Genomic DNA, 25,702 nt, shown 5'->3' with positions numbered 1-25,702 from the left:
GTTCGTCGCGCTTCACAACGTCATGGCAAGATTTTGCTACCATCTCGGGTGATAAATAAAAGGCATCGTCGTCTAAATGTTCCTGTCTCGACCTTAGAATGCGGTATACATAATATAGATGCTGTCGATGGCAAACAATTTTACCTCAAATTTTACCCAAAATTAAAAGTAAATAAAAAAATATTTTAAAATGTTCATTTTTTGTTTGTTTACGTTTATATCTGCGATATTGATTCATTATTAATGCAATTACATATTACGTGCAATTGGAGCAAAATATGTCATTGATGAAAAAAAAGGAATAAAAAATAACAAAATTAATTTTAAAAAATATTTAAACTATTAAAAATATCAATTATTATTTCTCGCAGTATATCACTTAGCTAGATTACATTTGTGAAATTATATCAAAATATATACGTCCAACCGAATTACATTAAAATTGTGACGTATGCTATGACGCATACGCACAATGTTCCGATGTACACGAGAAGAATCCGGCATTATGGTACATACAGCGAGCGTAATCGGATAAACAGTACCCCTCCATTATTATTGCAAAATCAATAAAACAGCCCCAGTACGTTATTACTATTATTATGTTCGACAAATCGCATTAACGTTCAGAGTCGCATATAGAACGAAACAAGCTCATGGATCTCGCATTGTTTGTTATTCAAAAAAACCGGCAACGTGTACTACATTCTTTTTTCCACAACTTTACACAAACGAGTGTTCAAAAATACAAGTTTACCAGTATTCTTCCTATGTAATACTAGAATGTTGAAAGAAAACCATAATAATGCGTGTGGTCGACTATAAATACATACGAGATTATCTCTCCGAGTAAACTTGTGTAAAATCCTCACAGTATCAGAGTACCTGTGAACTTGTACTTGGATTTTACCTGTGCTTGGATAAAATTAAAGCCGTGAAATGCATAGTAGGGTGAATCTGCTTTTGGCATTATACGTGCTTTCAGTGTCGTGGTTTCTCTCAAAATAAATTTTATATGTATGCATAAAATACTCTGTATTAAATACAAAAAAAATGTATCATCTTCGTAGAATTAATCTTTATGCGAAAAAGTTTCAATTTAGAGATTAGTTTGATTTTGTGTTTCACGTTTTCGAAAGTGGAGAAGGAAGCGGCGTAAGACACCTTGCAGACACTCGCGGCGAATCTTTTCCCGGGGGTGTGTCATCCCCGAGAGGACGCATCGGATTGCGAACACTCGGTAGGATTAGTTAGTGGTAAAAAGTGGAGGCAACGGAATCGCGCCACGGCATGAAGGTGTGTAGTTGTGTTTCTGTTGCGCGAGATGGAACGGGGCCATCGCGGCTTCTCACAAGCAGCTTTGCCTCGTCGAGTAACACACACGTGCATACGCACACACACGCACGTGCAGCTGAAACAGCCGCTCTAGATAGCACCTGTTAGCCTTACTCCAACATTACCGGCCCCTCGCACCGCCAACCCGTTTCCATTCGGCGGCACCCTAACTACTCGCGCGCGTCGCTTTTACATATGATACCCCAACCCTTCTCTCTATATACGAACCTTCCACGAGGGAGAACAAAATTTCAACGTTTAAACCAGCGAACTGCGATTCCGAGACGCGCACGTGCATGGAGGAGTATTCATTTAGGAATATTGTCCCCATAAGAGCGAGAATACGCACCATCTTTAGTTTTCTTATCGTAACTGAAAGGTTCTATTAAGCAAACGCGTACTCTGTGATTACAATTACATGAGATGAAATATCCTATAACGCTGCAGGTAATCTCGTTTTAGTAGAAGAGAAATATTGCTTGTAAATTATCATTGCTAAATAAATCAAATAGAGCTGTTTATATTCAATAAACATTTTTAGAAATATTTTATTTTAGAGATAAGAAAGATTCAGGAAATATCACGCAGACAAATATTTTTTAATATTTAACATAGGTATGTATAATAACTTCTTTACGTACAGTATGACATGACTGAAACAACGACTACTTAAAGGCAAACGATTACGCTGCATTTGAAGTGAATGAAAAGCTTTATCATGATATCAAATGCGATACGATGTCGCTGATATAAAATAATCTTAAGGACTGGTGGTCGCATATATTTCTCTCTTAGCAATCAATTAAAATTTAATACAATAAAATAAATCAAACAAAATAAAAAAAAATTATTACACAATATACATTATACATTCAATAACTAATTACTAAAATGTATAACTATTTAATAAGTTCGAAATTGATAGTAACGTGCCTTGTTTTTTTGAAAAGCCCGTAACAATATTACTTTGTAGAACTTTATGTTTTATAGAACATAAATTCACCGCGCCAATCAAATCAGTATGCATCGCATTCACGTTGTAGCTATAAACATTCCGCGCACGGCTTTTCTGTATCGAATATTTTCGCAGAAATTAGACAAGCAGAAGCATCGAATCTGAAAAACGTTATGATCCGGCCGAATTCACCGAGTGTGCAAATATAAGAAAAACATTACACGTACATACATATATCGAGCACGCGCAACCAATTTTGAAGGAAATATTTTATATCCGCAAAAACAATCGTAGCAATAATTGGGCAATATGTAAAATTAGAACAGCGTCGAAACGATGTCTCGCGAAGCAGCGCGGTTATTGTTTCTCGCGTAGTGAAATTTTACAAATTAAATTTAAATCGCAGCTTTTGCCGTTCCCCGCGGCACAAGAGAAATTCATATATCGTCGAGCGGTATATACATATACGTTCCGTGAGTATCACTGTCGGATTTTTCCCGACCTCTCGCGAGTCTCTCGAGCATCGCCAATGCGAATATTTAACGAAACACATTCGTATGCCATGAATGTTCGCATCAAGGTTTTTCCACGATTCGTACGTCAGAAAGAAGCGTTTTCTCTGATATCCGAATATTCACTAGCGATTTCTACACGCTGAAAGAGCACAAAGTCTTTCCTATCCGTATATACAGCTCGTTTCCGCCATTCGACGGAAGAAAAGCAGCGCGAAAGCTTGTCGTCTTTGTCGTCGAGATGCACACGCTCAAGAAGTACGCAATTTTCGATTTTGAGCGTCGAGAATGGCAGTCTCTCTCTCTCTCTCTCTCTCCCTCTTTTTTTTTCTCGCGTGCCGAGGGCACGATATCTTTCAATTTCCCGACGATGCGTATGAGGTATGGAGCTTTACGAGGATTCGAGAGTGCCAACGCGGCAAATCGATATGCGACCTCGAACTCGGGCTCGGCGAGTGAATCCGAACAAGGTAACCGAGAGAACGAGACAGAAGAAAACGCGGCGAGAGAAGGAGCAGAAGAAAAGAAAGAGAAAAGCTTTATATTCGCTTTGTGTGTGGAAAAAAAAGATCTTTCTTAGAATCCGTGAAAATGGCAAAACAGGTAGGTAGATAGGTATATATACGCGCAAATACGCGCTCGCTCGCACATCGCTCGAGGAGGAGAAGCAAGCGCACAAAAGCAGCGAAAGGGCGCACAGCGAATACGAAATTTTCCGCGGATTAGTCGGATAAACGAAAAGTGTCAGATTTTTCGTCGCGCCGCGGGAGAGTACGCTATTCTCCGCTTATATTTCCTTTATTTCGCCGTGCCGCCTGACGCGTCGGTGATGGAAAAAAAAATAAAACCACGCACTGGCGAGAGATGTGAATACGCGCTCGATATTCCACGAGTAAGTTAACACGAAGTGAATGTTAGCGAAACCGTGGCATGTTTCACAGAGAAACTTTATTGTGCAATTTTCCGATAGAGCGATCGTAATAATTAGCTATAAAAGTTCTAGTTTTAAGATCATTTGTTTGTTTTTTTTACGAGAAATACATTTAAAAAGTTATTTACATGTGAATTACTCTAATGTGAAAAAATATACAGTAAACACACTTTAAAAAAGAAAATACAGAGCAATAACTCTCGAAAATAGATCATTTTTCGCGGTGTGATTGGCGTCTCGATTGCTCTCGTATTCCATCAGCGTGAAAAGCGAGAAGAGATCCGCGTTATTCATAATTATAAACACGAGGCCATCGTAAATGCCGGAAGAAACGATCTCCTAACAACAATGCACCTAACGTCCGCCGCAATAAAACTAGTTATTGATACCGAATGTGCGAAACGCAGGTAAAGAGAGGAAGAGGGTAGGAGACGTAATCCGCGCACAGGGGCTAGTAGCGAGGGTGTCGACGATAAAGGGATCAGGCTGGTTTTTACGAGCGCTTTCTCGTACGAGCCTGCGGGCCCCGATGTGCAGTCGACCTTAAGTTTCCGCGGGATAGAAACCGCGAACGACGAGCTCGGACCATCCCTTTTGCCATCATCCTTCTCCACCCTCTCCCCCTTTTTCTCTCTTTCCGTCGACGGACTCGTTCGATAACAGCAATCGCTGTACTCGGGAAAACGCTCGACATCGGAATCCGCTTGAAGAGACCGCCGGGAAATCCCGAGAACGCGTAGTTTAATGACGTCGTGTGATGATTTTCACGTGCGTTGAGATTGAGCATGGTACAATTTGTGAGAAAGAGCAAAAGAAAAAAATTCATTCGAATCATAAATAAGCAACGCATTGTACACCGAATAAATCAATAACGTTTGTCACAAGTACGGCACTCGTTGCGTTTGTAATGTACAACGGACACCGATAGTGAATGAGCTTAATGTAAGCCGCGACAAATTATTTTCCGGCGCTTCTCAAAGACGATCGTCATCTTTAACGATCCGGCCTTGCCTCTACATTAGCCCGGTCGTAAGTCGCGCTTACTGCTCGCGAGCCACAATCGCACAATATATCAGCGTTATCGTACCGGCGGGACGAGCACATAAATTCTTACTATTAAACGAAATCACGGATATCGAGGAAACCGGATCTAAAACCAGCCCCGCTACTCTCTTCTCATTCGGTCCCGGTATAAATCGCCCCTTTCCACGAGGAGAACGACCTAACTTAGTTCGGTCTCGACCGCGCGGTTACCGAGTGCGGAAGGGGAAAGAAATCGCGTTTTCGAATACAGAGAAAGAGACGACGGACCAAAGGGAAAAGGGGATAACGCGGAGGCGTATTATCGAGGAAAAGCGCGAAAGCTCGCTCGCATACTTTCGCCTGACTGCAAATAAAGGCTCGCTTCTGTACCTGTTATCTCAGGCGTATAATCTAAAGCGATCCGTAAAATCGTCTATATACACACAGATATAGAAATATATAATATATATAAAATTTGTGAGTGTGTGTATCGGAAGAGGACGAGTACTATAGGAGCGGTAATGCATGGCACGCGGAGGCGAGTACGTGTTTCGTGTGGTTATGCACCGTTCCTCGTGCTACATGCCACCGATAAATATGGCGAGACACGTATTCGCGAAGAACATGTTCACCGTGACTAGCGATTGTATAATATAAGGACTACGATAATGGGGTATCTATATTGTATGGTACTTTCAAAATTTTCTCATTTTCTTACCGTGCATCTTAGGAACAAAAATAATAATTATAATATTAAAATCGAGTTAAAATTTAATAGAAACGATCTATCGCGGATTAACCCAAGGTTTTCACAGGCGTTTTCGCAAAATCAATTCACGAAAAGATATATTTACGTCATTAAAATATTAAAATACCGAATTGTCACATATAACGTATGTGACACGTACATAAAAAAAATACAATCAGCTGTGTATTAGGCTTAGGCAATTTAAGTAATCTCCTTTGACATATTTATAATCTGATATTAATTTTTCAACAGCTGTACGCATAAAATATTTTATGCACTTGTGAGATTCAATTCAGAATGCAAACAATAAATTAATTTGCTTCCTTCTAAATTTCCTTCACTATAACTGCAAGTGCACCGTAGGGACGGTAAAAGATAAAGGCACTGTGAGAGAGAAGAGATGCATAGAAAGGTACATACGGCCAGAACATGTCCACCGGATGCCATCGTTGAGTTTTATCGTACGTGTGCACAGCGCATATGCAACGCGGACGAGAATTCGAGACACGTAGGAAACCTCCTCTACTTAACTATCCATTAAATACGACCACTGTTCGCCGCATGGCACCGGCACCGTTCCACCAAATCTAGCGTAATCTAGGAAAAATATCGTGGTAAAAAGTAGAACGTACCGATCAATATTCGTACGTGAACAAGAATGGAATTATAATATTTGCTAGAATTTAGAGCGAGATGCTGTCAGAGCGACTTTCAACATTCTATTACCGTATAAAAAACACGAGCCGCATCTTCTTTTTTAATTGATTCACCTACGTAAAATTTTATATACACGAGATATTTCTCCCTCCTTGATCGCACATACAGAAAAGAAAATTTCTCGCGATAAGGAATAATTAATGTGCATTTTGAAGTAGACGAGAGAAGATATGCCGGTTCGTGTAAAAGGAGCGGACGGTAAAACAGCGGACGTTGGCGCGCTATTTCGAGATAAATTCATTCGAATTAATTGCTTTCCCTCCCTGCCTGCTGCCCCGCCCGCCGGTCGCGTCGTTGCCACTTTGTTCCGCCTCTCGAATAAATAATTTCGTTAATGTGTAATTTAGATAAGCGCACGCGCGCCACGGAAGCCTTTTAAATTGTATTGCGTGTCGCTCTCGTTCTCGTACCGAATTTATCAAAATTAATTAATTTCCTATGAATATGTAACGCGGCGCATTGTAAACAAGCGCGGGATGCGCCCTTCTGTCGAATACATTTAATCAATAGCGCACGCATTAAGCGTGTCAATTATCGATGAGGTATCGACAACTATTTCAGGATCCGAGGCGATTAATTATCAATCAAAGTGCGGTTTTTGCGATGCGGAAATGCCTATCTTTACAGTTAATGCAGTATGGCGGAAGGATCTATTAGTTTTCTGCATCGGTGATCGGGAAGCTGCTATGATCGCCTTTCAGATCTATGATCCATAAAAATTAAAAGAATTACTGTTCGAGGTACGCGAAATTACGGGTAGACGGGTATATCGATGTCGATGACAAATTAGCCGCCCCCATCGGTTAAACGACCCTTTTCCTCGACGCAAATTACCTCGTTAATCTGATATTAAATCATGGCATAAACGATCGCGATTCTTTTTTCCAATTTCTTCCACCCAAAAGGGAGTCGTATTTTTACGAGATAATGGATATGCTTCAATGGAATTCTCTATGCAGTTATATAATTATAATAGATACGCAAAAAGATATGCCTTTGTCAACTATTAAATGTCAACAGTAAAAACAAAATTCTATAATTAACTTGCCAGAAATACAACAGATAAAAATCGTTGTTAATCGGACTGCCCGAATGTAAAAAAAGATAAAACCGCAAAATTTAAGTGCACTTTGAGATGTTTTATATTTTAAAAACAAAACAGCAAATTTTCTCCCTTTTCTCTCTCTCTATTCGTTATGCACAAAGATTTAAGAGCTCGCAACATGAATAATAATTTTTTATTGCATTAATCCTTCGTCGCTTCAAAGTGTGAGCTTAATTTGTGGCAATGTAAATTATTTAGCAGCAATATAATTAACCAATCCATGGCTATCGGAAAAAGAGAGAGAAAGAAAAAAAAGTATATATTACGCGTACAAAATATTCATTCTTTTTTTTTTTGTTCAATTAACGACGAACAGAAAAAAGAAACACGCACAATAAAAGCTAACTTGCCAAGGTCAATCTATCTTCTTGACATCCGCACGAGTGCCTTTTCCTCTCGCGAAATTTTTCTTTCCTTTCCTTTCTCGAGACGCGTGCGTGAGAATCGATCGATATAGCCGTCCACATCTGGGTCGCGACTTTTTCTCTAATTACTCGCAGCTTGAGTATGGCTGCAGCATCTAACGTTACAGACGATGCTCGCTTTTTCTTCCTTCATTTTTAAAAGGTACTGCAAAGTTGTTCCGACGTGACCGCGATAGTATAATCATCGTCAAAATCGAAGCTCAAAGGTCGAAGATGCTCTCCGTACCGTTATGAGAGAAGCTTATTAGTCGGCTGATTAATTATCGTTCAGCCGGCAGACTCGCTCGGGGGGACATGAGTGTCGTAAAGCGTCGTCTTCTGACGGCCAGCGCCGGCTTCTTTGAACGAAGCGAGCGAGTACATACACCGGGCAAGGAGTAATACCAACACGAACTTTCTTACGCGATTAACTTGCCTCGAAAATCCTACGGAAAGTCTCGAGCGACGAGGAGGCACTTTGCGGAAATGTCTTTCGAGAAAATTCGCGTTCACCGACGTCGACGACATTGAAGACGCGGAAGCAGAGAACGAGAGAGAAAACGCGGACAACGCGAACTTCGCTCGTAAACATTTCTCCTTGACGAACAGACTAAACGTGCTTTTTTTTTATTGTCCTTTTTGCCGCGCTAATTGCATCCGTTCTTTGAAGTCAAGTTTGCGAATAGCCGCGTGTAATCACTTACGGAAAAAAGGAAGAAAGAGCGATACAAGCAAGAACAATAAGAGACAAAGAGAGTCAATGTAAGCGAAAGGTAGAAGAGAGCGACGACGAGAAAATGGAGTAGTGGAAGAGAGAGTGTAAAATTACCGGTCGGACACGGGGTGCGCGACAGGAGGAGACAGGCGACGTGTATTGGCACAATCAGTCGGCGGCACGTTACCACTCGTCAAACTGATTGCAACCTAAGAGCGAACGTAGCTATGCACGCACGCACTTTGCCCGCACATCGCGAATTCGCAGGCCACGATGACATAAGATGAAGGAAATTGCTCGCGATAATAAAGCGAAACTTGGATCGTAAATTTGACGAAATTAGCGCATTTTCTCGCTCCGTATCGATATATCGGCAGACGTGACTAGAATACTATCGCGAATAATAATTGCAGTTCGAACTAATGGAACCGCTCGTCGAACCGAAACTGGCAGAAGAGCGGAACTGGTTGTTCTAGAACCCTCTCCGGACGCGATCGACAATCTCTTCTTGATATTTTTATAACAATAGCGACACGCGAGCGCGTCGATAGGCACTGTGATTGAAAAAATTGCATCCTGATAGAACAAAAACACATCGCGTAAATAAAACGCGAAGCAGGATAAAAATTGTTATGATGCGTGGTAACTGGAAAACACGCTGACCGTTCGATTCGTTACGCCAGAATCAATCTATTAACACAGTTTATTGTTTGAAGAAAAAAAAATATACTACATAAAATTTTTTCTCTATGAATATATCGATGACATATAACTGATAAAAAAAAAACAATGACGATTTTCAGACAAGCATTATTTTTGAAAAATGAATAAAAGATTGAGTTACAGCTTTCGCGATCATTTTTATAAAATTAAAATTGTTTGTTGCATAAAAATTAATAATATACGAGGTCAAGAAGATATCATACTTAATGCTAAGAAATGCGACTAAATTTTCTCCGTTAGATTTCAAAATATTCAAAGAAATTCCACCATTCACGCACCCGTTGCGGCCATTATTTCCGGGGAACTTTCGTTTCACGAGTAATTTCACCGGAATTAATGGCACATCACCGAACGACCGCTCGTTTCCAGAATTCAAGATCTCTTCGGGAGAACGCGCGCGCACAGCGGGGTCGATTATAATTCGTCATTCCGACGACGCTTATCATTACACTGCGAAAGGAAATATTACCCGGCTGGAGCGAATTCTGTTCGTTATGTCGAGCGTAACGCGCAAAATCGTAGAGTAATGCGCCAATTAACTCTTTATGCCTCAAAGAAAATTTCAAGAAAGAGAGAGATAAATATGTTAAATATTTCTTCTTTGATTAAAAAAAAATAAATGTTTTTATTACCGCTGCCTACAACATAATAGAATGTTGTGTCTAAAAAAATGTTCAAAAGTATAGTTTAAAAATTATAACTATTTTTTTTCCACACGAGAAAAGTGTGTTTAATATTAGAAATCAGTGCGTTGAATCTATCTCGTCCTAGTCTCGCAAAAGTATCATAACACGGATAATTTCTCTAACTCGTGTAGCGAATACAAAGCTACGCTACGAAAATTATATGTTGGCAAAATGGACAAGTACACATTGTAATGTATTTTGTATGAAATGGTTACACACTCAAATACGTACAAAGAGAAACATATATGATTATAGCTTACAAACTCTATAGTTACCTATAAGTAGAAAGTGATATATTCTGGAAAAAAATTTAATTCATACGTCGCTCGAGTAAAGATTGAAGCTTTCTTTAGATACAGCGATCGTTATAATTTGTTTCATTATTTACTACGCTAAAAAAACTAATACAAATGACTAATATAATGACGAGTAGGCACATTAAAATTGAAAAGACAACGTTATGGGACGGAACATATCGACATGCAGATAGAGAAGATTGAGCTGGAACGTTTCATCGGGCTCGTTCGCGGTCGATATATGGTGAGGAAAGAGAGGGAATTTATTTTTCCCTGGCGAGGATAAATCTACGCGTGCAGGTAAATCAATTTCCTGACTCGCGGCGAGACCTGTTGGAGACAGGACGAGTCGTTACGCTTTTTATAACATTTTTCCAAGTCAATTTCCTTTCGCCCATCGACAACGAGAACTTAAGGTTCCTCCCGGAGGAAAGAAAGAGGAAGAAAAAGAAATACATTTTCACAATCGCAGATACAATTTCAACTTTTTGAAAAACAATTTCAAATTATCAAAAAAAATTATTATATTTATTTAATTTTGGAAAATATTTGCTTTCTTTTTCCTTAAGAATTCTAATATCCGTAACACTCGAAATAAAAACAAAAATAAAAGAACTTCTGACAATTTTTCAATTTTCTATGAGTGAAAAGTCTTTAATTGCTGTCACAATAGTCTACAAATCTCAAAATAATTGGAACGTACAATTTCTTTCATATTTTTTACAATGTTTTCATATTTTTTAAATATAAAAAAAATAGAAAATTAAGAAGTTATATGTTATATATAACATATAAAATATATATTATATTAAGAAATAAGATATTATAAATTTTTATCAATATTTCACGCGATTTCGCAATGCGGGGACCAGCGCGAGATCGATTGTTTTATAATCCTCGTGACGAGCATTTCCGCTTCCGCGGAATCCCGTATCTCATATCGCGCATCGGTCAAACTTTTAGGACCGACCAAGAATTTAGGTCACGCGGATATACGAAAAAGCGAGAGAGAGTGCATCGCGGTGCTGCTGCGCTCGCTGTTCGTCACGCGCCAGCGAACGCACGTCTGTCACGGACGTCGAGAATATCCCGATGGATATCGATGGTCTCTCGATGCTCAAATCCAGCTTGTCGAGTAGTGGGTTAACCGAGAGGAAAGCGGAACGCGTGAGCGGCGCAGAGCGAACACGAAGTGTCCGGAAACACCGCGCCGGTGAACGCATCGACCGAAGGGATATTGTCGAAAGATCGAAACGGCCGTTGCAACGCCGATGGCGTTACCGTGTCTCGACGGTATTAACGCGATACGGTGCACGAATGTAGAATACGGCTACCGAAACGTCTCCGCAACTCTATTGTTTAACGCGAGCATCGCGTGACTATAGTTCGACGGCAATAAGCATGGGTATTCATACTGATTGTGAGTCACGCGAGTGTCGCGCGACCCGCAGCTGATGCCACCAGGTGCATTTCGACCGCGTGTACATAATGCAACACCAAATCGAAAATAATATAAGTCATATCGTAAAACTTTCGTATAATGCAGTATAATATGTTAATATCTTTATGTATATTGCTTTGTGATAAGATGGAGTTTAAAAAGAGCACAAGTCCTGCGAATACACATACATGTAATATTACGTATATTACATGTATATTCGTATTTTGTTTCTCCTTTATTTTGCTCCGTATCCCTTTCTAAAAAGTGCATGCAAAGTCGATTCTCGCATCGATTGTGCGTTATATCTCGTAGCATCGAGAGGCTGTCATCGCGAGGGTTAGCAGTTTGAAAGTTTGTTCAAAATAAAATAAAATAAAATAATATAATATGTTTTAAATAAAACTTTAAACTCGATTAATATTTTTGACAGTTATCAGCTGATTTCTGTCAAAAAATATTAATCGCGGACAAAGTATTATAACATATTATTTAAAACATATTATTTTATTTTATTTTATTTTGAACAAACTGTTAAACTACTAACTCTAGCGATAATAGCCTCTCGATGCTATGAATATAACGCACAATGCAAATCGAAACAGTCAATCAGTATCGCGAAAAAGATGCAATAACTTAGCATGCTTTTTTAGAAATGGATGTTATAATATATTAAATTCGATTAATATTTTTGACAATTATCAGCTGATTTTTGCCAAAAAATATTAATCGCGAATAAGATATTATAACACATTTAAAATATATTAATATTTTAATATTTTCAACATATCGTATATATGTATATAATAATATACACCCTCATTAGCGCTATTAAAATGTTATAAATGAACAATTTCTCACTCACCGATACGTGCAATAGCTGAGTTGTAGTACAGCACACATTGATCTGAAAACAAAATATTGAAATTATGTATATACATATATGTGTGTGTCGAATATCTCATAAACAGCTTTAAAAAAATGCAGTTTAGAAAAAATGTTTTTATTTTGCATACCTCACAGATGGCCCGCTGTCGCCCGATGCCTCCCTGGGCCTCCTCCTCCTCTCTTGGTCCTCCGTAGCACTCACGACATTTGCGAAAACACGAATAATTACGATTGTCCGATACTTTAATACGAATAATTATTTGCCCGAAACTTTACACGGCACTCCCGACGCGCGACACTTTACACGGCACTCCCGACACGACGCGTGAATCGCACTGTATATCGCAATGCTACCTGTAACAAATAAAATACATACATATTAGAATAATCTTATTATTTCGCATTATAACATACACAATATAAATATGTAAACTAGAATTAACGATAAATATATCCACGGATCGCAACACATTCGCGCGCACGACAACAGATTAAGTTGGGTTATGTTGGCAAGAGATTTTGCATCGAATTTTTCGCGAAATATGCGTTTCGAACAATTACGCCTACATATTAACGTTGAAATTATGATATGCGATTGATACATATTACAATACAAAGGTTAGAAATCGTTTCTAACGATTATACTTACTAATTAATCAAAGCGGGACGAAGCTCGAACTGCCTGATACTCGCGGCGTTTCGGTAATGGCCGAGGCTACAAACATCGGCAACTTCACTCTAATAGCGCGCGCGCGATACTATATACATGACTTAATATTAATAATATTAATTAATTAAAACTCGAAGGAGATTCGTTCGAAAAGATATAGCTTTGGAAAGAAAAAATATTAATCGAGAATAAGATATTATAACATATTATTTGCAACATATTACTATTTTATAACTTTTACCATATTATTATTTTAAAATTTAATTAGCAAATTATAACATACACAATATAAATATAAATATGTAAGCTAGAATTTAATTAGCAAATTTTCGCTTTATTAATATTTCTTGATAAAAATCAGCTGATTAAAGCGTTAATTTGCTAATTAATTTTTAAAATAATATGTTATAAAAATTAAAATAATGTTTTAAATAATATGTTATAATACTTTAAACACGATTAATATTTTTGACAGTTATCAGCTGATTTCTGTCAAAAAATATTAATTGAGAATAAGGTATTATAACATATTATTTACAACATATAACTATTTTAATTTTTTACCATAGTATTATTTTAAAATATAATTAGCAAATTAACGCTTTAATCAGCAGATTTCTGTGAAAAAATATTAATCGAGCGGCTGTCATCGCGAAGGTTAACAGTTTTGACAGTTGTTTAAAATAAAATTAAATAAAATTAAATAAAATCTTTGAATAAAATAGCGCGCGCGCTTGTGTTGTCTAGTGATATATAAAGTGCGTGTTATTTTTTATTGTTTTTGACTCGCATTTATGATTTTATGTTAATGATTAAGTGATTGCGCAACGAAAAGGCTAACCGTAGTGAGAAATTGTTGACTCGTACTACTTAATCTATCTACATTCTTACTTTGCGCATAATAAAATTATGATGTATAAAGTGCGTGTTATTTTTTATTGTTTTTGACTCGCATTTATGATTTTATGTTAATGATGAAATGATTGCGCGACGAAAAGGCTAAACGTAGTGAGAAATTGTTGACTCGTACTACTGAATCTATCTAAATTCTCTTACTTTGCGCATAATAAAATTATACGATTTATAAAGTTCGTATAATTTTTTATTGTTTTTGATTGGCATTAATGATTTTATGTTAATAATGAAGTAATTGCGCGACGAAAAGACTGAATATAATAAGAAATTGTTGACTCGTACTACTTAATCTATCTAAATTCTTACTTTGCGCATAATAAATTTACGATATATAAAGTGCGTATAATTTTTTATTGTTTTTGATTGGCATTAATAATTTTATGTTATTAATTAAGTGATTGCGCGACGAAAAGGCTAACCGTAGTGAGAAATTGTTGACTCGTACTACTTAATCTATCTACATTCTTTGCGCATAATAAAATTACGATATATAAAGTGCGTGTTATTTTTTTATTATTTTTGACTCGTATTTATTATTTTATGCTCATGGCAGAGTAATTGCGCGACAAAAAGGCTGAATCCTTTCCTTTTCTAAAAAAGATGTGTAAAATCAATACTCGCATATATCAAAGTTTATATTGTTGTCGCTTTTCCGCGATGCTCATTGGCTGTCAAGATTCGCGTTGTGTGTTATATTCGTAGCATCGAGAGGCTGTCATCGCGAGGATTAGCAGTTTGACAGTTTGTTCAAAATAAAATTAAATAAAATAATAATATTAGTTTTAAATAATATGTTGTAATACTTTAAACTCGATTAATATTTTTGACAGTTATCAGCTGATTTCTATCAAGAAATATATACATATATACATATACATAGAAACGTATATACATATGTGTGTGTCGAATATCTCATAAACAATAAGTTTAGATATATATAATTAATGCGCGTAGCGCCCGCTTGGGATTATTATTCTAGTTGCTAAAAAAACGTATAAATTATTTATACTAGAACAAAGTAAAAAAAAAAGGAAATAAAAGGTTTTTTTTAAATTCTGATTCTCAATTATTTTCTACGTAAAATTGTGAAATTCGCTCTAGGCAAAAAATGAGTATGGATAAAATACAATTGAAATATCGGATAAAGACAAAAAGTATATTTCATTAACATCCTGCAGTCTTCATGAAATATTAATAGAATCTTCATAATAAAGTCTTCCATATCGATCGCATATTAAAATTATGTCATCCGGTATTGTTTAATTAATAATGCTTGAAATATTTGGAATTACGCGTAAATGTGATCTTGGAATATTCAAGAATAATTTAATTAATTAGTTGAACTAAAACCGCGTCGGAAAATTCACGGTTTGCGTGGCAGACAATTAATTCATGGAAAACGTTCTTGGCTCGCTCATTGCGTAACATGAGTGCACGCGTGTCCGGTGATAGACAAGAGTCAAAAGGGTAAAAGGGAAACAGGAAGAGAGAAAAAGAGAGAGAGAGAGAGAGAGAGAGAGAGAGAGAGAGGGAGGGAGGGAGGGAGGGAGGGAGAGGGAGAAAAGGTCGATACGTTGGACAATGTGAGAAGGGGGATAACAATGCCCAGCATGGGGCGAACGGCGAGACAATGCACCGCGGCCGGTCCGTATCCCGTCGCGAATCCCTAAATCAACGTTCAGCATATAATAAAACAGCGCGCGTCGGCTAGAAGGACTTTAATGAATCGCACGCGATTTTCCTTCCGTTGGCGTCCACTTCTCTATCACCGCCTTTCGACGTACTGTCAATGACACGTGCGAGCAACGCGCGCGCGAAATGCGATTGTTCGACAATTGCAGCAAATTGAAGGAGACATCTACGAGCGGCTTTAAATCGTAATAACGCGTGATTAGAGGGAGCGATTTCAAGCTGCGCTTTTTGTGAGAAAGCTATAAAATTAATTGCATATATTTTGACAAAAGAATTGTCTCGTGAAAAATGTATTAAATACATCTCTTTGAATCAATATGTATTATAAAATATTTTTTGTTTCGTTGAATGAAAAAAAAACAAAGTTATTAAAACATATGTTCATAGAGCTCCCGTAAATAAAACGTGTAAAAATATCAAATTGCTTTCAACACGCGTGAATGCAACCATCATAAGCAAACGGATGTATGTAGTTATAGAGGCAAGCATAGAAGTTATATCTCGATATTAGCGGAATGGTAATATCGACATGTACGTCTCAGGTTATAAAAATTACTACTTGCAATACTGATATGTCGAAGCTAGTAAATCTACCCATCCTATAAACTGTGCAGTTCACATCATACAGATATATACGTATAGCACTTTCTGTCTGCGCACGATGCACATCAAGCGCGAAAACGATCGATAGTAAAACACGTCATAAACAAGATTAACATTAAATGCTTTCACTTCTTTACACGTGCAGATATCTTTACACACACAGAGCCCATTGTTATTTCAACTATCCGTTTAGTCGTATATAGCCGTTTATCGGCAAAATTACAATCTAATTTCGATTAAGAAAAAAAAATTATTAATTGCAAAGTTATTTTTTATTGTCAAGCATAACGACATAATTGCATCAAATCCTAATGAAATGATGTAAATATTCCATGCATAAAATACGCGCAAAAAAAAATACATTCAAAATTCGAACAGACGAAGTTTTCAAGTGTCGCAGTAGTAAAGTCAGCTGTGAGGTCAGACCATAACGTCAAAGAGTAGTATCGTCTTTTTAATACCAGACAAACGGCAACTACCATTCGAACAGCCGCTTAAGTTCGTTTTTCCAAAAGAAAGAATAGAATACACACACATATATATGGACGGACGAAGAAAGAACAAAAAGAAAAGAACTCGCGGAAAATATTCGCGGGAGCTACAGTGGCGTTCCAGTAGAAGTTCAGGCAATACCTAAACTCTCTCTTTCTCTAATCCCCGCAATTCTTCCTGTCGATGTTAAGAACTTTTCAGGAATCTATATATTTATACGTGTTCCTTTGAGACACAGACATGAAGCGCGAGGTCGATAGAAAAAGAGCGTATTGGCTGAGTCGAAAGGATTTCGTGGAATTCGAATTGAGGGACGAAACGCCACGATGAGATTCCGGATACGGCTTCGTCTAATATCGACTCACCATTAGTACCGACAGCAACGAGCAGAACAGTGCGCTTGAGTTGGGCTTTTTGAAAGGGCCACGTGACAGGAATATTAATGTTCCGCGCACGGCTCCGATGTTGCACAAACTACGGAAACTATCGCAAGACGAAGTACCTCGGTCACATAACCCTCGCCGACTTGACCGAACGCGACGCAGATGCTTTTCGAGAATTATCAGTTGACGAAAATTGATGAAATTCGAAGAAGAATGGGGTCACAAAGAGAATTGATTATCTTCGAGCATGTTATTTGGCTCAGGATACACAAAGCCAGTAGAAGAATTTCTAATTTCTCAAATTTTCCACGCTTCTTTTAATATTGCTTTTCATGAAAAAAAAAAAATCTATGAAAAATAAATCAATACTTCGTACATACAAAGTTATTTAATCTTCATAAAATATGCTTCCATGCAATGGACCGCGCGCGAGAAAAAGAGTTCGATCATCTCAAAGAAACTTTAAATTAAATCGATAAAATCGGTAAATTTCCGTCCACATATATAACGAGAGAACGCTGCTTTATGGTCTTCTTTTCGAAAAAAAAAAAAAAAAAGATTTATTTAGCAAGCCAATAATTAATTAGAGAAGTTTCAATTAGCATTTTTATTTAATACTATCCTTAATATTTTTCTGATTTCCCTATTTACTCCATTTATTCCATATTTATCCAATATTTAATTTTCCTTTATTTTCATGCAAAACACACAAATAGACTTTATTTTATCAATCGTCATTACCACTGACAGTAATCGAAAAAGGTCTTTCTATTCTACTCGATACAAACTTGGTTTGATCGATTCTATCACTAAGAGACAAAATTCACCCTCGCACGCACGCACATGTAGTTCCATCAGCGTGATTGTTACGGTAGGCTTCTATCTAGAACGAGATGAATCTTTGTGTTATATTGCCATCGCGGCTTCTTTCTTCGCGTAACTGAAAAAAAAGACACGCCGAGAGCAACCCTTAACGTGGAGGAAACGAAACGTCAAGTCGAGCAAAGACAGACAAAAGCTCGGAGTCGGAGGGTAGATCGACGTGAAAATAACGAAAATAGGAATGTAATAAAAAAAGGTAATTTTACGAAAGGCGTGTCTGTCTGTGCACATAAAACGATATAATAGAAATCGTTAAAATACGGTACATCTTGTTATTAATAGAACGAAATTTTAGTGTATTATCTTACATATTCGCGATCGTACCCATCTCGATTACATCGTTACCGGGATGTAACTGGTAACATTGACCAACCATATTCGCTTTGTCGTTATTTATAGAAAGATATTGTTTTCCGCTATTGATTATTATCAAATTTCGGCTACGTGCTTCTTACGCTCCAACAAGATACTATATCCAAAACCGATGCAGATGTATTTGGTTTTAACCCAATATATCGACCACACACATATACATTTCTAATTTTTTATAATTTTCTACAATTATATATTTTTAATATATTTTAATATTAATTTATATTATTTTTAATATATTTTTTATAAGTATAATGGGTTAAATTTACGCTGATAATTTATATAAAAAACTAGTTTCTCCTATCAACAACATAAAAATTAAACACACTAAATTACTATATAGATATTACTACTAGCGGATCCTGGACCTCGATAATAGGGGGGGGGGGGGGTTGCAAAATTATTTTATTTAATATTTTTAGTTTCATGATTAGCTTCTATTCCAGAATCAACGACGTCGATAGCTCTTTAATGTTTGTTTTTCTTTATTTTTTTTAAGTCAGACATAGGATGAAATGATGAGATAATTTCATGCACGAAAATAATTAGGCGAAATTCTTTATATCTATATTATATATATATAAGTATAAAATACACTGTAAATTATACTCATTACGCATTCAAGGAGTTAAGTGTAGATTAAGTCAGACATAGGACGAAATGATGAGATAATTTCATTGCACGAAAATAATTAGGTGAAATTCTTTATATCTATATAATATATATAATATATATTATATCTATATAATATATATTATATCTATATAATATATATTATATAGATACAAAGAATTTCGCCTAATTATTTTCGTACAACAAAATTATCTAATCATTTCGTCCTATGTCTGACTTAATCTACACTTAACTCCTTGAATGCGTAATGAATATAATTTACAGTGTATCTTATACTTATATATGTATATACACTAGCGGATCCTGACGTCGATAGTTCTTTAATGTTTGTTTTTCTTTATTTATATTTTTTAAACAAATTCAGCAAAACTGTTTCTTTTAATTTGCAGGGGGGGGGGGGGTTAACCCCCCCCCCCCGATCCGCCAGTGGATATTACTATATCGCCCAAATTTCCAAAGAAATTGATCACTGTTAAATTTAATAAATTGTACGAATGCGGCGCTTATACGTAATGCTTGTGCACGTTCGTTATTCGGAAGATCAGAGTGAGATCGACGAAAGGGAAAAAAGCGCAGCAGGAACGAAATCACGCGAGGCAAACATTCGTTACTGGCACGTAATATAATTAGACGCGCGGGAAATCGCGAGCGAGCGGACGAAAGCGGGAAGGAGGCGATGATTGGGAGGCTCGGAAATGTGGTATGTGTAAGAGCCAGACCGCAGACACGAATTTTCCACCGAATTCTCTCCAATTTCCCTGCGATAGCCCCGGCGTTCCTGGTTTCGGGAGCTGGCTTATGGAACAGCGTACCTATCACGAACTTCAGGAAGGAGCGGCGGTGCGCTCTCCCCATTGTTTGACTTGTTGGGGCAGTAATAACACAAGTTAAACCACGGTATAACAAACCTGCATATGGAATTCTCCGATGCTTCAGCGCCAGTCGCATGCGCTGACAGTGCCTGTCTCCGTTGTGAATGCGTTTCGTTGACGGTTAAATTCATTGTTATATGCAGTCGAGTTAATGAGGGATGCAGTGCACCAAATCGTCTCTACGCTACGATGGAGAATCAGTAAATTTACAATAAATTTACATTTATACAAATATGCGCGCATATAACTATACCGAGTTATAAAGTCGTGTTAACTAACTCTCAAAAGTTACAAAATCTATGTTTCTTAGAAAAATAACATTGATATAAAAATCTTGCACAATTATCTAAATAATAATTTTCATATTAATATTAATAAAATATAAAAATTTTAAAGAATATAAAAAATCTGCGTAATTAAAACGAGAAAAAAAGACTGCTATTGGCGAAGATAAAATAAGCGAAATAAGAAAATAAAAAAATAAAGTTAAATTTATGCAAGTATATATATTTAAATAAAATTACTCGTTCTAATCTCTATATGTATATATAATTATTACAAAAAATACATATAAGTATTATGAAGAAACATAGATTACAGATATATACAACAAAAATTATTAAGCGGACTATTCTCCATCGTAAAGGCTATAAGTACTTTGCTCACGAATTGGAACGAGCTTTCGGAGTAAGCTCCAATACGCAATCGCTCTTGAAACATGGGAGCTAAAGCCGCGTCTACAGCAAGCGGGCGAGGTAATACGGGTTGGGACGAATGTAGCTTGTTAGGGGATGAATGAAAGTTGTCAAGACGGTCCAATTAATATCAACTCTTCTGGCTTAGCCTACCGGTGGCTTGCGAGCACCGGCAAACTATTCCCCTTTCTATATTGACGTATTACAAGCGCTTTTACCGAATTTAATTTGAATTTAATCTTTAATAACTTGGAATCGTATCACAATTTTACAATTTGTCTCAATTTTAGTCACACGACAAGATGAAGTTAAAAATTTTCCGACTGCAAATTTAAAAAGAGAAAGAAAGACTAAAAGTCCGCGCACAAACGAATACAAACAACGAATACAAAGACTGCCTTCAATGGTGCTGGCGCTCGCCGACCGAAAGATTTTCGAAAGAAGTGCGGCTCCCTTATCGGAGAATCTACTTACGCCTTAGACAGGAACTCTACTTGGCGGACAAAGGGTAATGCAAAAGTAACTTTGTCACCGGCGCGTGGCAACTTTCCCATGGCGTCCGACAACTTTAGAGAGCCAGGACTAGAATAATATTATTTTTTCTCCGTCACGCGGGATTACATTAAAGTACGTCGGCTCGTGCTTTACGTTTTTGCGATAGGTAACCGACTGTTGCCAGCTGTAGAAGATCGCACGGTGCTGCAGTTTGCAAACTCATCGAGAGATTCGACGCGCACCACGCTAATGTGGCAAAAGAGGAATTTACAAACCGAGATATTAATTTATAAAAAAAAATGAGTTTGTCCAAGCGAATATTTAGAGGGAAACAAACAGCTTCGTTTGTTGACGTCATTCGGGGAATCAATTTGCTTAACACCGAATGAGAAACAATTGTTATGATTTTAAATCAACAAGCGCATGAGAGATATAACATTTTACATATCTCTATTTTTTTTTAATGCCATAATATATGCTACCATTAAATTGGAATTTATTTTTATTTGCGAATGTTTTTTCGTAGAAGTAAAAAACAGTGATGCAAATATATGAAAATCTATTTTTAATAAAAACGATACATCTCTAATAGAAACATGAAAATGCTCGTTGCAGTTTAAAAATTATACCCACTGTACGTCGCGTTTTAAAAAGAATCTACAATCCGAAAGAAAGAGAGAGCGAGCGAGAGAGAAAGAGAGAGAAAGAGTCAGAGGCAAGTAGAATTTCGTAGGAATGATATTGGCAGCAAACAAGATCCTCTGCGAGAAATCGTTTCTGCGAATAAGAAGGCCTTTTACGACCTTGCTGAGTCAGGCAGGGAGCATAAACGAGATGGGCGGTACCTGCTCTAGCCAAATATAGTACCTTCCTTCCTTAAATCCTGTACCAACTCAAGGCGGCGGCGCATAGGAAAGGAAGAGGCAGGAGGAGATATCTGTTCGTATGTGTGTGTATGGCGAGCGAACGCGCGTATGTGTGTACGCGTGTTTATATACGTGTTAACGTGCAAAACACCTACACAACCGACCGACACGTACAGGGTGGGCCAAAACACGACCACTATTCAACAGCACCGACATTTCCGGGCGTAGTTTCCGGTGACGCCCAAATAACATCTCCGAAGAAACATTGATCTCTGCATGAGCCAACAATTCGCCGATGGGGTAGATAGATTAGAATACCGAACTCGTGTTTACTTTGCCGTTGTTATGCATTGCCTCGACTGAGCTAAATATGCGCGCAATCAGCAATCGAACAGCGCATGGATCGATATTTATTACTTCCTCTTTTCGCAATTTCTCCCGCTTATTCCAAATAGCTTGCAATAACGACGAAATTTTGACCTCAATTATAATTCTTTAATCTCAGAGATGAATCATTTATATGTTAGTTTCGTGCATACTTTGAAATATGTAAAACTTGCCCGACATCTGACAAAATATAAATGTTTTATGAAAAATAAATAAAAAATTAATTTATTAATTAAATTAATCAGAGTTCAAATGTGAGAAACGAAATACTAGATATATTAATGATAAACAAAAATAATATTTTGCTTATTATATATAACACATAATCCGGTGATCGGCTTAAGCTATTAATGTAACATGAGTATTAAGCAAATAAGAGAACGCTAACAGATTTCGCAGTCGAGTATCTGCGGAAACATCGATAACTAATTAGATATTAGATAAATCGATAGTTCAATAAAACTTGAATGAAATTCTAGTTGAATTATCAGAGTATACGAAAATCGATTGCAGTCGCGTGTAATGATTATAGCGAACATGCGAACGTTTACGTTTCGACTGGAATGTAATTCAAGCAAAATCTTCTTCGGTTAGTTTCATTAACATCGCAGACTGTCCTGTGTCCTACGGGACAACGGTAATACGAGCACTAGTGCACACATGCTCGTATAACTTCGCATTATACATTCTTTCCCATTATGCAAATTCTTAGCTATTATGCAAATGCGAGAAAACGCTTCTTTGGTTCTCGCGCAAAAAAAAAAAAATATCTAAACGGGAGGTCACGCGACAATGTCGCGTATCCCGCTGTATATTTGTAATATGTTTTAATGGTGTCTCGGAAATATAAATTCATACAGCCCACATTTAGAAAATTCAGTTAGAATGAAGCCTATCCGCTTTTATAATAACGTGAAAAAAATATTAATAAACAGACAAAATATATCTTGCAAAGGAACTTATGAATTCCCCCGACCATCAGAGAAAATTAAAATTTTTCTTTCGCTTTATTAAAAAAAATCTATACCAACACAGTTGTATAAATAGCACCGCCGATAAGTCCGTGTACATAGCTGGTTGGTAGAAAGAAGACTTAATGCTAAGTCTTAATAGTTTGAGCTATATTATATTATGTTAATTCGACATATTAATTATGCAATGGGAGAACATCAAAAAAGAAATTTTTTTGTTACACATAATTTTTCCTATTCTTTTAATTTATACACACATATTTAACAATGACGTATATCTAAACTAGAGACATCTATAATTGCTAATTTCAGTAGCAAAATTTATAACGAACATCCTGTATATAACAATTATTTTTACGATTTTCTATTTTCTTATATATTGTTACATTTTTATATCAAAATATTTCATAATGTGTATGTATATTTAAAAGCTTCGATAATTCGTCAAAATGTCTATTTATTTATTCGTCGAAATAATCAATTTATTCAACTGATTTAGATAATTTGTTATATAATCTTTCTTATAATCGTGTTATATAATCTTTCTTATAATGTTCAAAACGATAGAAGAATATATCGGCGCACCACGACGACCACAATTAAATTTGCACTCACAGTCAGTCAGATAAATGCAGTGGCACTGCGCTTTTGTTGGAATAATACAGAACGACGTGCATATGCATATGTATTGTGTATAGGATCGAACCGTAGCACGTGCAACATTTATATAATACTCCGTTTGTGTTACACTGCCATTGCTCTCATCACCTATGCACCCTTGTACCGCAAACTATTGGACAATTGAGCAATGCAGGAGAAACAATAAGCTTCCGCGTATCGCTGGTGAAGTACAAACCACTAACCAACACGCGGAAAAATGTAAAACGTTAATTAATGAAAGAGACCAAAGTGCACTCTAAAAACCAACAGTTATATATATTGCTATAAGTTAAAATGTAAATGCATATTTTAATGCAATTTTTATTTAACAAATTTATTGCAATAATCTGCACAAGTATAATTTAGAAAAATCGTCATATGATTAGTATCATATATCCATAAATAATAAAAGAAAACGACACGCAATAATTTCCAAAAAGAACTGTTAATTTTCTTCATTCGCGAAACTTACGTTAATTAGAATAAACTGTTGGAAAAAAAGTACACTTATATGTGTGTGTATATATAATATATATACACACGTCCGTTTCCTTACACATGTGTATCAAGAAGTATGTGCGCAGGGCAACGAGCGTGAAATTTAAGAGAAACGACGTCGCCCTCACCCTAAAGCGTCGCCGAGTCGGATCCTCGTATCTCAGAAATCTCCGCCTCTACTTAGCATTTATCTCCGGAATTAGGTTAAGAACCGGGGCCCTCTCCTTCGCTCGTTTTTCTCTCCTCAGGGACTCTCGGAACCTGTGACCGGCGGTTTCACCGAGGGTGAATTTAAACGAAACTCAAGTTACCTATGCGAGTTACCCGATATTCCGACATCGTAATCGTATCGATAAAAAGATGAACAAGTCCATCTTCAAAATGTCATTGCTATATTTGAACAAATTTTGATTCATCTATTATTTCTATTTTTACTAATTACATTTTCATAAACAAATTATTTGTGACCAGATTATGAGAAATGCAATGCAATAAATCAGAATGTCTCATTCAAACTTACTTTAAATCAATAAAATATAAATATAAATGAATTACACACTTCTCCGATACTTTTAATGAAATGGTAATTTATTATATATCAAATTTTTTCCGATTAATTATGTAAATTGTTAAAGAAAATTATCGTTACTCAATATTCGATGTATTTGACAATGAGAGATGTTAAACTCCAATATTTCAGCTAAAACTCGTTTTTGTTCGATCTAAATATTACGTACATTGTGGAAAAAAATAATAATTATATATATAATTAGAAGAATACGAAATTAGACTATGGATAATGCTAATTATGCAACATTGTGAAAATTTTACCGAGAAAACTTGAAAAGAGAATGCAGTTACATATATATGCCATCGTATTCCACACTGCAGAAATGCAAAAAAAAAAAGAGCAAACGATGATGCAGTCTCGAGAACTCTCTCGGTCGACGCTTATAGTAAGCGCCTCGTTCCGCTAACCAACTACATGAAAACTGCGCTAGAACACCGAAAGAGAAAGAAGAGACAAAGAGAAAAGGCAAGACAGAGGAGAAAAATAGGAAGAAGAAACGCGTGCTCTCGCGCGGACTCTTTGTACCCACGGGGCCAAAGTTTAATCTCGTAAACGTATAAAAAGTTTAACCA

General features: G+C 36.7%; 1 protein-coding gene across 3 annotated transcripts in view; it reads right to left on the bottom strand.

Moving 5' to 3' along the window:
* LOC145939600 (uncharacterized) overlaps positions 1–25,702 on the bottom strand; it is a 405,991-nt gene that overhangs the window by 349,353 nt on the left and 30,936 nt on the right. For all 3 annotated transcript variants that reach the window (XM_083044035.1, XM_083044036.1, XM_083044040.1), the window contains exons 2-3: positions 12,602–12,827; positions 12,451–12,492 (exon numbers count right to left, since the gene is read on the bottom strand). The gene's annotated coding sequence lies outside the window, so the exon portion shown is untranslated. The remainder of the gene's footprint in view (positions 1–12,450; positions 12,493–12,601; positions 12,828–25,702) is intronic.

The sequence above is a fragment of the Prenolepis imparis genome, unplaced genomic scaffold (assembly GCF_030444845.1).
Source record: "Prenolepis imparis isolate NDT839.2.m4 unplaced genomic scaffold, iyPreImpa1.0 SCAF_8, whole genome shotgun sequence".
NCBI lineage: Eukaryota > Metazoa > Arthropoda > Insecta > Hymenoptera > Formicidae > Prenolepis > Prenolepis imparis.
Note: the sequence above shows the minus strand (reverse complement) of the source record. Positions and strands in the feature narration are given on the sequence as shown.